The sequence below is a fragment of the Rattus rattus genome, chromosome X (genome assembly GCF_011064425.1).
Source record: "Rattus rattus isolate New Zealand chromosome X, Rrattus_CSIRO_v1, whole genome shotgun sequence".
Lineage (NCBI taxonomy): Eukaryota > Metazoa > Chordata > Mammalia > Rodentia > Muridae > Rattus > Rattus rattus.
In genome coordinates, this window is record NC_046172.1 from 14,699,172 (window position 1) to 14,710,423 (window position 11,252).

Here is an 11,252-nt window from a genome sequence, read left to right on the forward strand (position 1 = left end):
TTTCTCCATAATGGATTTGGGTTCCTTTTTGTCTCCAAATATTACAGTAGTGTGGGGGTCTCCAATTTCCACCCAGTTATCTTTTCATATGGACTTTGGGATTGAAAAAATCAAGGTGATCTGTGGTGTTCCTGAAAGGCCAACATGGATGTGATGGGGTGGAAACCGTTGGAAGCCAGAGGCACGTGCTGTGTTCGTAAAATTGAGAGTCTGGCTAAGAGTCCTCGGCAAAATCGATTTAGGGCTACTGCCCCCAATCACACTCCACAGCTTTGATGGTGACTTGCAAATGAAAACTCTCCTTTTCCCATCGCTAGAATAGCCATGAGCTCTCCTGTCAGAAAGGCACAGTGTCTAGATCACAAATCAGCAGAATGCTTCAGTACACCTACCATCAGAACAATTTGTTCTCGGGGTCATCTGTCCTCCAGGAGACACGTCAGGCTCTTACAGGTTTTTGTTTGTTTGTTTGGCTTTTTTTTTTTTTTTTTTTTTGGTGGAAGAAGGCCTAGTCAAGACCAAATTGTGAGGCATCAGAATCAGGACAGATTAAAAGGACCAACTCAATGATGTGTAATCTCTTCCTAGCACTGCTAACACCTCAAGACTCCAAACGTGACAACACTCTGAATTTCAGGGACGTTGCCCATGCGCATTAAAGAAAAAACTAAAATAAGAATGACCTCGGAGCACCATCTAGCATGATTAAAAGCCCACCCGGACTGCAGAGATGCACACCAGGGCAAAAGGAGTCTCTCCGAACAACAAGCGAACGGGAATGTACTAAATGGTGTTGCTTGGGTACAGTTTTTAAGGGAGAGGAGGTGGCGTGTGATATGACTCTCAGGCCGTTCTGATACAGAAAGGATTTTAGCAGGAGGGAATCATGATCTGCGTTTTATTAGCTGTGTGCCCTATGAAAACACATTCGCAATCTCCACACCATACTACCCTTGCTATGGAGTGGGAAAAAAAATACCCAGAGAACAGCATTATTGGCAAGAATGAATTTGAAAGTGCTTTCTACAGAAATTGATTTTTAAATGAGACATACTCGTGGGTTACCACTCTTCCTCCTGCAAATGAATAGCTGTATTAAATAAAGAGTAATTAGGTAAGCTTTAGGGTAGTGGGCACTTTGCTCCCCCTCCAAGAATACGTGTACACTGCAGCTTCTATAACATAATATGGAGCTCCATTCTGCATTTGTGTTAAGGGATAATTTTCACAGGTAATTTGGCTTTGTGTGCCATAAAGTAACGGTGACAATGGTGATGAGGACAGCTCTGTGTGCTTGCAGAGCCAGTAGTCGGCACATTTATCTCATCTGTTGTTGATAAAGCCCTCCTCTCACTCTTGTAAATGAAATGAAGCTATTGGTGGGTCTGCAGTGTTTGGTTGCCATGGTTTGAATTCGTTTCATAAGCTGTTGCTTGGCAATCCCACGCGTCAGCTGGCCCTTTTTTTTTTTTTCCTCAGCACTCTCGCCACACGCTGTCTGAAGTATAATGAGACTGAGGCTGGGCAAGGGAGGACAGCAGTCCCCAAGCACTTTCTGTCTTCCCACACGTCCTGTTATTACCCCATGCCTGATAAATGCATTGCTAACAGAACCTTTGCAAGTGATTGCAAAGGTGGGGTTTAGGATCCATATTCTGTTCTGCCCTAATGTTTCCTTTAGCCTTCTACTTAGAACCTTGTGTCACCATGTCCTAGAGTGGTTACACAGAAGAGAAAATCCATTTGAGGCACCTGGACACAGTAGGTTTTCAGTAGTTTTGACCTGTCCTGAGAAGGAAAACGGATGGTGGGGTTTGACTTTGCTTGTAAAATCATCTGACGATGTTTGGATTTAATTTGTACAGTTGTAACCCACTTTCCACTTTGCATAGTATGAGTGGGCCTACTGTAAATCTGTAGAGCAAAATAAAAATTTATAAATATAAGCTATGAGAGCCACGAGTGGGTAGGGGATGGGATTATTATGATTAGAAGACCATAACTATGGATGATGCAAATGGGAAAGATCAACAGGCCCAGCAGGTATCTCCTCTCAGTCTCTCTGTCTTTCTGTCTCCCTGTCTCTCTGTCTCTCTGTCCCCCTGTCTCCCTGTCTCTCTGTCTCCCTGTCTCCCTGTCTCTCTGTCTCTCTCCTCTCTTCTTCTCCTTCTCCTTCTCCTCCTCCTCTTCCTCCTCCTCCTCCTCCTTCTTTTCTCTCTCTCTCTCTCTCTCTCTCTCTCTCTCTCTCTCTCTCTCTCTCTCTCTCTCTCTCTCTCATTTTTTAAGACAGGGTTTCTCTGGTGCTGGAAATAGAGTCCTGGAAGTCACTTTGTAGATTAGGCTGCCTTCAAACTCACAAAGGTCAACCTGCCTAGGCTGGGATTAAAGGTGCACACCATGCCTGATTTTTTTTCCAGTAGCAGTAGGCGCCCACTCTTAGGAAGAAAATCGTAATTTATTTTAGTTGCCAGTTTTCATGGTGTCCATATTTCTCCAAAGGCCCCGGGCCAAGTTACCAATGGTACTCTTCAATGGAATGTGGAGTTGGAAAGAGTTGCTTATCTAATAGCCCTTTGGAACCCTACCTTATCACTGAACTAATCCAGTTTCTAGAGGGAGCTTTACTGTTTTTTTTCTCCTTTGTGGACATTTCCCGAAATCTCCTGTTTTTATGGCAGTTTGAAAAGAGACGGGTCTTGGGAATGCTCTCTTGGCCGTCAACTGGAAAGAATGTGGCCAAGGGAATGTCTGTTGTGCAAGCCCAGTATGTTCCTTTACGTGCTGGTTCATGTGCTCTTTTCTTGCCTAACATACACACAAGCTGAGTTTAGCCCCCAGCACAGCATTCACCCATTAGGTAAAGAAAAAATTCAGTGAGTCCCACCCTAAAGTTGTTTTCTCTACTTTAACTTTGGCATAGTCATCTGATTCTGAGAGCTGGAGCAAACCACCATGCGTATGGACATTTCTATGTGTGGGTGATCAGTTTCAAGTGTCAGGCAGCGAAGGTCACTTGGACGGAGAGGGGCACCTGGCCTGACCAGTTCTCAGCAAAAATGTCACTCAATTCATAATGTGTGTCCCCTTCCTGTTTTTCACCTGACAGTGTCTAGTGGAATGAGTTCTACAGATAGACCCCCCCAAATGCAGTGATCCCCTAAAAATGAGCTGATAACATTCTATGATGTTTACCTTGAGAAATCAGATCAGACACAATGTAGCTCTGTGAGAGGACTAAGCCCACTTAACAGAGCATTTTTTAAAAAAAAAAGTTTCTTCTTTTGTTTTGTTGGTGAGAGGGTTACTGCAAAGTTATCAACTTCAATAAAATTAATTAATGATCCCAGTTCTGAAGAAAGTATTCAGTAGTGGTTAGAGCATACATGTAGACAGGAAGAAGGGAAAGAAATTGAAATGTCCCAGCAAGAACAAGTAGAAGGTTTTGATCACCAGAGATGGGAAAGGAATCCTTGGGAGAGGAAATAATGTCTGAGGACTTTTTAGGCAGATTCTGCTGGGGCAGTTCCCCTAGTACATCTTTCCCTAGGAAAACCTTCGTGCATCCCTAGAATGTCCATATATCTGGTGGGAAAGGATTGTCTGTGATAAGTGACTTTGAACGAGATCAAGATTTAAATCTGGAGAAAATCAGAGGCTGCAGGTCAGAAGAGGAGAGACTCTTGTGTAAATGAGAGAGCATCATTTCTATGAAAAGATCTAGTGTTCAGTCCAGCATGGTGGTGCACAATTTTAATCCTGGCACTTGGGAGGCAGAGGCAGCAGAATCTTTGAGTCTGAGGCCAGCCCGTTTTACATTTAGGGCCAATATCCAGACAATAGAAGAATATGATTCTAATTAATTTTGAAGAAATATTGTTCCATGATAAGATCTGAAATTTTATTCCTAGCTCTGATTTATTTGAAAAAAGAAGGGTGGCGTATCTAAGATGGCTCAGTCTCTAAGATTCACTTGACATTGCTATGGCACGGGATGGTTGCTAGGAGCAGGTGCTTAGCAACAGATTATGGTCCTCGATGCTTACCACACTGCTTTCATGCAGACGACTACTGAAGCACCAGAATTACTACTTGTCTCCCCCACACCACCACAATGGTTGTGGCATCTTAATAGTCTGTTTTATTTTCTGCCTTATAAAAGGGGGGTAAATACTGAGGTGGTCTAGAGAAAGTGGGCATTCACTGGCAGGCAAAACTATTAAATCTGGTTTTACAGAGGAAAAATTAAACTTCTATTGTTGTACCCCAGTAAAGTTAGGTCTTTTTTTTTTTCAAAAATTTGAGGTGGGTTTTCTCTGTGGAGACCTGAAACTTGCTCTGTAAACCAGGCTGGCCTCAACCTCAGAAATCTGCCTGCCTCTGTGTCCCGAGTGCTGGGATTAAAGGTGTGAGCCGCCACTGCCAGGGGTTTTTATTTGATCTTTTTTGCGCTGTGTCATGTTTCATCTGCTATAGGATATACCTATAGCATTTGGTACCTTAACCAGCATAAGGAAGGATCAAAGATTTTCACTCATTTCATACTTAATTCATGCTCTTGGATTTTGCTTCTCCAAACTTTCCAACTTTGAAACACATTTCAGAGAACCATGCTTCTGGGGGGACGAAGGGACCAAGAGGAGGAGGCAGGCAAGTGGGAGAAGAGGGTCAAATAAAATGAAGTGTATATGAAAGCATCACAACTTTGTACGCTGCTTTCCAAAAACCTAATAACAGAAAGTGAAACCTTGTAGAAAGAATTCCTAGGTTGATAGTGGAGGACTAGTTTACCAAGTAATCCAATACTAAGGCTCCAATGGGGGGGTGCTTAGGAATTTGGGGGTTCAAAAATGTTTGGTATAGGCACATGGTTGATAAGAGGTTAGAAAATGCAAGCCAAAGGTAGGCAAGCAGCTGGGGTGCTTAGACATGTAGGGAGGAGGAAGGGCTGAACAGGCACCCTTCAGGGAACTGCTGTTCCTGCAGTTGTGCCTCATCTGTATGGTCTACCATTCTTTGCATACTTCTCTTTGAACTGCCCAAGATCCTCACAGTCCGATAGGTCTTTAGCTAACACCCGCAAGTGTTGCAAACAAAGGCATTTTACCCAGGAGTGTGCATTTCACATTCTCTGAATGATGGGTCACAGTCCATGGACTAGGGGTGGGGTGAGAATGCAAAGCAAGCCAGAGCACGGGCTAGAAATTGCTCACTCTGAGGAGGACTCACAGTCTGACTCTTCTACAGCTCGGCGCAGTTTCAGATGTCCCAAGGAGCGGGAGGATCTCTTTAACACACACACTCTCAGGCCAGGTACTTTTGTGGTGTAGTGAGAGTTTTGGTTTCTTCAAAACCACAGAAATGTTATGTGAATGTTTTTTTTTTTTTTTTGTTTCAGTCCTACGTGTGGGAGGATATGGGACTGCTTCAGACTGTTCGCAGCAGCTAACTCTGATTTATCTTGTGTTCTGGCAGGGGCGTGATTTTGCCAGCTAAAGGCCGTTTACACTCGGAGTTCTGCGGACTCTTCAGAGGTTGTAAAAATGCCGGAGCCACGAAAGCCAGCAAAGAGCTGTTGCACTCCTTGCTGCTGCTGCTGCTGCTGCCGTCCCTGCCCGTGCTGCAGCTGCTACTCCTGCTGCTGCTGCTGCTGCTTGTTGCTGATTGTTGCCGTTGCGGGTTGCTGTTTGCTGTTTGCGGCGGGCTGGATTGCTGGATTGCTGATTGCCGGTCGGCGATATCCCGAGGATGAAGATCAAACTTGCCCCAAGGAATTCAACAACCCTAAGAAGTAGTCTAATGATTTCAATATCCCCTCTTCCCCTCTGACCTTTCTCTTACCTTATGTTGGGGGATTGGAAGGGTGGTAGGAAAATGAACCCAATAAAGTAGCCAAAAGTAAAGTTACTTTGTGGGTTATTTTCGCTTTTAACGTCTTTCTAAAGATAATTTATGCATTCTATTTGTCCCCTTCACTCTTTTCTTCTTTTAGATCCAATACTTGGGTGTTAAGCAAAGAACGGTGTGGTATTTTTTTACTTGATCATTTTATTATGATAGGAAAGATGTTATGTGTAATTAAAAGCAAATTTTATTGAGAGTAAGGGACTCAAATTGCCCAGAGAAAGGAGTTTCTCTATTCGCTCAGAACTCCTTTACTTTCATCTGTGGTTTGTGGGTCCTGCAAAAAAGTATATGTACCTTATAGGCATTAATGAGTGTTCTTCAAAACAAGAGTGAGTTGTTGGAAAGGAGACTATATTGGTGTCTATAAAGACTTTATTTTGATTAGTACATAAATCCAATTTCAGTTGTACATAGCAAATTGCTGTAGTTATAACATCATATATATTTAACACAAATGCTTTCAGAGTCATTGCGATGTTTAAAAGCGCAGGCATTAGACTTGGGACAGCTAAAAGAACCATTACAGCAGGAGGACACCTCTGCCACTGCTGGCAAGCTGGACGTTTTTCTCTTGACAGCTGTGTGCAGGATCAAATAATCTAAACGTAAACCCTAAGATTAGGAATCTTCGGTGACAGATTTTGGCTTGGGAAGCAGACCGTCTCAACTGTGATATGGAGAGGCGGAAGCTGGCACCATCATATCTGTTGTTTCAGAACCACAGTAGCGAGATGGACAGTGCTCCTATTACCATGGCTCTCCCTACCTGACTGCATTTTGAAAGGTAATTTTCACATGAGTATATCTGATTAGCAGAACCTAAATTACATACATTTTCTTGTTTCAGAGAAGTAATAGAGCCTTTGGCTTTCTAGCCTCTATTATAATGGAAGGCACATTATAAATGATCAGAAAAGATGTTTATCAAGCCAATTACGGAGTTTGCAACCAATTATTGCCTGCCTCGAAAGTGGCTTGCATCCCTGACCCTGACACACTGAGACCAGTCTTTCATGATGCAAAAACGGGTACAAATTAGATAAAAGCTTCAATTTTGAAGCAAAGCAAAAACATAATATCCCTGGACTGAGAAGCATTACGCTTAATAAACCCTGCCCTGCTGGAAATGATAAAGGCAATCAAAACTATAACAAGCCTAGATGTATAGAGCGAGGGGACATTCTGAGGAAGCAAGTAACATTTGAAAATATAAATTCTGAGAAAAAAGTGCAATAACAAGTCGTGAAAGCCAATGGGTGCGTTTTTACAGCAGGAAAAATAATTTGCAGGGCACATTGCCTTGCCCATGTTTGTCTGTGGTGGAGACAGAGGAACGAGACTCCAGATGAACGATATAAGAAAGAACACAGAATAGCCGAGTGTGTTCTTGCACATCTGTAATCCCAGTATTTTAGAAGGGGAGGCAGGAGAATTGCGGTCCCCCCTCCCGCCTCTCTCTCTCTCTCTCTCTCTCTCTCTCTCTCTCTCTCTCTCTCTCTCTCTCTCACACACACACACACACACACACACATACACCACAGTAGAATACAACTGAAATCTTACTACTGTGGTGGCCGGGCAGGAAGGTCATGAATTGGTAGCTGCATGGTTCAAATAGCAAAAGTACTGCGAAATGTGACAACAACAAGGATGAAACTTGAGGACATTATGCTAATTCTAAGACAGATACAATGTGATTCCACTTATATGTGGACTGGAAAATAATCAGATTGGAGCAGAGAGTAAACGGTGGTTGACTGAGGCTGGGATGGAGGCAGAAATGGGAAGCTGCTATTCAGGGTGGGTACGGTTTCACAGGGCAACGGGATTGTCTTACAGATTCACTGTGGAGCATGGTGCTTTTAATTACCAACCCTATAGTGTACATTTAAAAACTATTGGGGTTGGGGATTTAGCTCAGTGGTAGAGCGTTTGCCTAGCAAGCACAAGGCCCTGGGTTCGGTCCCCAGCTCGGAAAAGAAAAGAAAAAAAAAAAAAACTATTATGAGAGGAGGCATCCCGTTAAATGTCCTTACCTCAAAAGAAGCTGCAGGGGTTGGGGATTTAGCTCAGTGGTAGAGCGCTTGCCTAGGAAGCGCAAGGCCCTGGGTTCGGTCCCCAGCTCCGGAAAAAAAAAAAAAAAAAGAAGAAGCTGCAGACTGATGGCACTTTGGAAGAGCACTTCTAAACAGAATAGGAATAATTAACTTATTATGGAAATTAGATTTACAATCTAAAAGAATGATAAATCACCCCCCTCAAATTTTGAAATACATACAATTATCAATACGCACACACACACACAAACACACACACACACACACACACACACAGAGGGCTTAAAAAGTTTAAAACATGCTACACAAGGTTAAAAATTTAATCAAGTTATCTCCAAGTGGAAACTCTAGTAACATCTATAATTTTGACACAATATTATATATGTATCAAAATAATCGGGTTGAGATTTAGCTCAGTGGTAGAGCGCTTGCCTAGGAAGCGCAAGGCCCTGGGTTGGTCCCCAGCTCGAAAAAAAGAACCAAAAAAATAATAATCTCAGAGACTAATAAAAAGTGGCACAAAAGAAATGTCTAATGTAAAAGCATTAAAGCCTCCCAAGCAAGAAAGAACAGGAGCAAAACTGTTCCTCAGAGACAGAAACCGTAGCTGCAGCCATTCATTGTCAGTCTATACGAACTCAAAAAGGTTGATGAAAACTGTAAAAAGCAAAGAGATGAAATACTATTACTTATCCTCAAATGAAATTGAAATGAAAGACTTTTCAAAACTGGGCTGCCTTGTTTGGCCTCAGTGGAAGAGGATGTGCCCGGTCCTATAGTGACTTGGTGTGCCAGGGTGCCTTGGTACAGGAGAGAAGCTCCCACTTCTTGAAGAAGAGGAGGGGGAAGTGGGGGAAGAGGCCCTGTGAAGGGGCACTGGGAGGAGAGGGGTGACTTCGATCAGGACGTAAAGGGAATAAATAAATTAATGGAGAAAAAACTACACGAAGAACATTTGTTTTTGGGTTTTGAAGCATTACAAGGAAAGAACTCTCTTAAACTGGCCTCAAAGGTGTTTGCATTTACTGAAGGAGTTTAGTGATCAGAAACATTTTGTTAGATATAATTAAAAAATTTCATACATTTATGTACATTTCCTAATGGTCACACCGCAAATACCTTTTGAAATAATTCCCCTGTATCTCCTCCAAACTGGGGTTCTCATACGGATTCTTCGCACCATTAACTGATCCCCCCTCCCCCCAGCAAGGCTCAGCACAGTTTCCAGCAATGTCTTCCACAACAGGGATGGTGATAGCACACAAAAGACCTGCACACATTCAAGCCAGAAAAAGAATCCAGCGCTAGGGAGGGAAGGTGGGCACAAAGCCCAACCCATAACCAAGAAACTATTTGTAATTAGTGCCTGCTGGGAGAGGAAAACTCAGTTTTCTCCAGTGGAATGACACTGGGCATATAGACACACTCCACTGAGGGCCTCACGCTCAGTAGTAGTTAACTAACCCAAAATGGATTCCGGATTTTTATATGCTTTTTGTTGTTATAATTTTTTGGTGTTTTTTTTTTTGGTTTAGTGTTCTTTCTTTCTTTCTTTCTTTCTTTCTTTCTTTCTTTCTTTCTTTCTTTCTTTTTTGATCAGGAGGGAAAGAACATGAAGGTGAGTGTGTAGGAGGTAGAGGTCTGGGAGGACTTGGGGAGAGAAAGAATATTATCAAAATATATTGTATAAAAAACTTTAAAAATAATAAAAGTGTAATAAAAAAGAAATTGGACATATAGGAAACATAACATAAAATTAAAATGGACAAAAAAGTGTGACCTACTATTTTAAATGGAATTTTCATCCAAGTTCTTTCTAAGTTATAAGTTTTGACCAGGAATTTTCTTGCTTGGTCTGTGGAAAGCAATCTTGTTAAAGATATGGCAACAAAACAAAACAAAACAAAAAAATATTTTTCTTGTTTTGAGCTCAAAATGCACATGATTGTGGCTATGCACGAAATGTGGAATTTCAATAACTCCTCTGTTTTACGTTAACTATTACTTCACAGCAAAAGATGGTTCCGCAGATTGCTGTTTCTAGCCTGGGGGCTGTCGTTCTTTGCGCTCATATACCTTTGAGACTTTTTTGTTTCGCAAGTTTGCCTTCATATTTCTTTGTGGAAAAAATGATCATGGAGACCAGCATTTAAACTGTTGTGTACAAACTATTGTGTACAAAGAAGTCAGCTTCAGTGGTAGGAAGGCACGATCTACTTTCTTTGAACAATTTATCCACCAACCTATACCACACCCTCCCCATACAATTGTTCTTAGTCAACTCATAGACACGCATTCTATTCAACAGCTGTCTTGAAAACAGACAGATGTTCTTCAAATGAACTCATCACATTATTACAAGCCTCAGGTATCAACACATATCCTACCATGTTCAAAGTTCCCTACTGTATAAAAAGGTGTCGGGGCTTAAGGATTTAGCTCAGTGGTAGCGCTTGCCTAGCAACCGCAAGGCCCTGGGTTCAGTCCCTAGCTCCAAAAAAAGAAAAAAAAAAGGTGTCGTAGGGAGTTTTTTGTTCTTGTTGCAGTTGTTTTTGAAATTATGATTTGTAAAAAGTTCAAATGTGACACAGCCCTGTTTCAAATCTATTAGCTTTCCTATTCATCCTTTTTCTGGATTATTTTATGACAATTTAAAATGGTTTTTTTAATGTTATATATGTGTGTGGGTGTGTATGTGAGTGTGCCTCTGTGTGTCTCTGTGTGTGTGTGTGCGTGTGTGTGTGTGTGTATGCCTGTGAGTGTACATGTGTTCGTGCGAGTGTGTGCCACATGTGTATAGGTCCATGGAGGACAGAAAGGGACATTGGGACATCTGGAGCTGGGGTCAGTTAGGAGCTGCCTGATATGAGTTCTGGTAAATGGGCTTGGTTCCTCTGGAAGAGCAGAAAGTCCTCTTAGCAGCTAAGCCATCTCCGGTCATTCTTTCTTATCTCTGTCCCATTCCTGTGCCCCCCTCTCCCCTCCGCTCTCAATAAGGCCCTCTCTCACATTGAATTTGCTGTTTTGTTTACGGCTTTAACTAATCTCAGTAGGAGCTGTCTCTGAAGGGAAGCAGTCTTCCAGCTGTAAATATCTGGGGAGAGAGCTATGATGGACATTTTCTCACAGAATATCGACATCCTTATATGGCCTAGAGCCTTTGCCATCCCTCTGAACTTCACCCTGGGGGGGGAGGCAATGCCATTTTCCCATGGGTCTGAGGCTCTGATCCTTGACATGGCTGGTTCACATCAGCAACTCCCAATTTGCTCAGGACCGCACACACTCAGG

General features: G+C 42.4%; 1 long non-coding RNA gene across 1 annotated transcript; it reads left to right on the forward strand.

Annotated features, from left to right (window-relative positions):
* Nucleotides 1–4,895: 4,895 nt before the first annotated feature.
* On the forward strand, nt 4,896–5,904 carry LOC116888687. The gene is made up of 2 exons (XR_004386336.1): nt 4,896–5,310; nt 5,473–5,904. It is a non-coding gene; the product is annotated as an uncharacterized LOC116888687 (long non-coding RNA).
* The last annotated feature ends 5,348 nt before the right edge of the window (nt 5,905–11,252 follow it).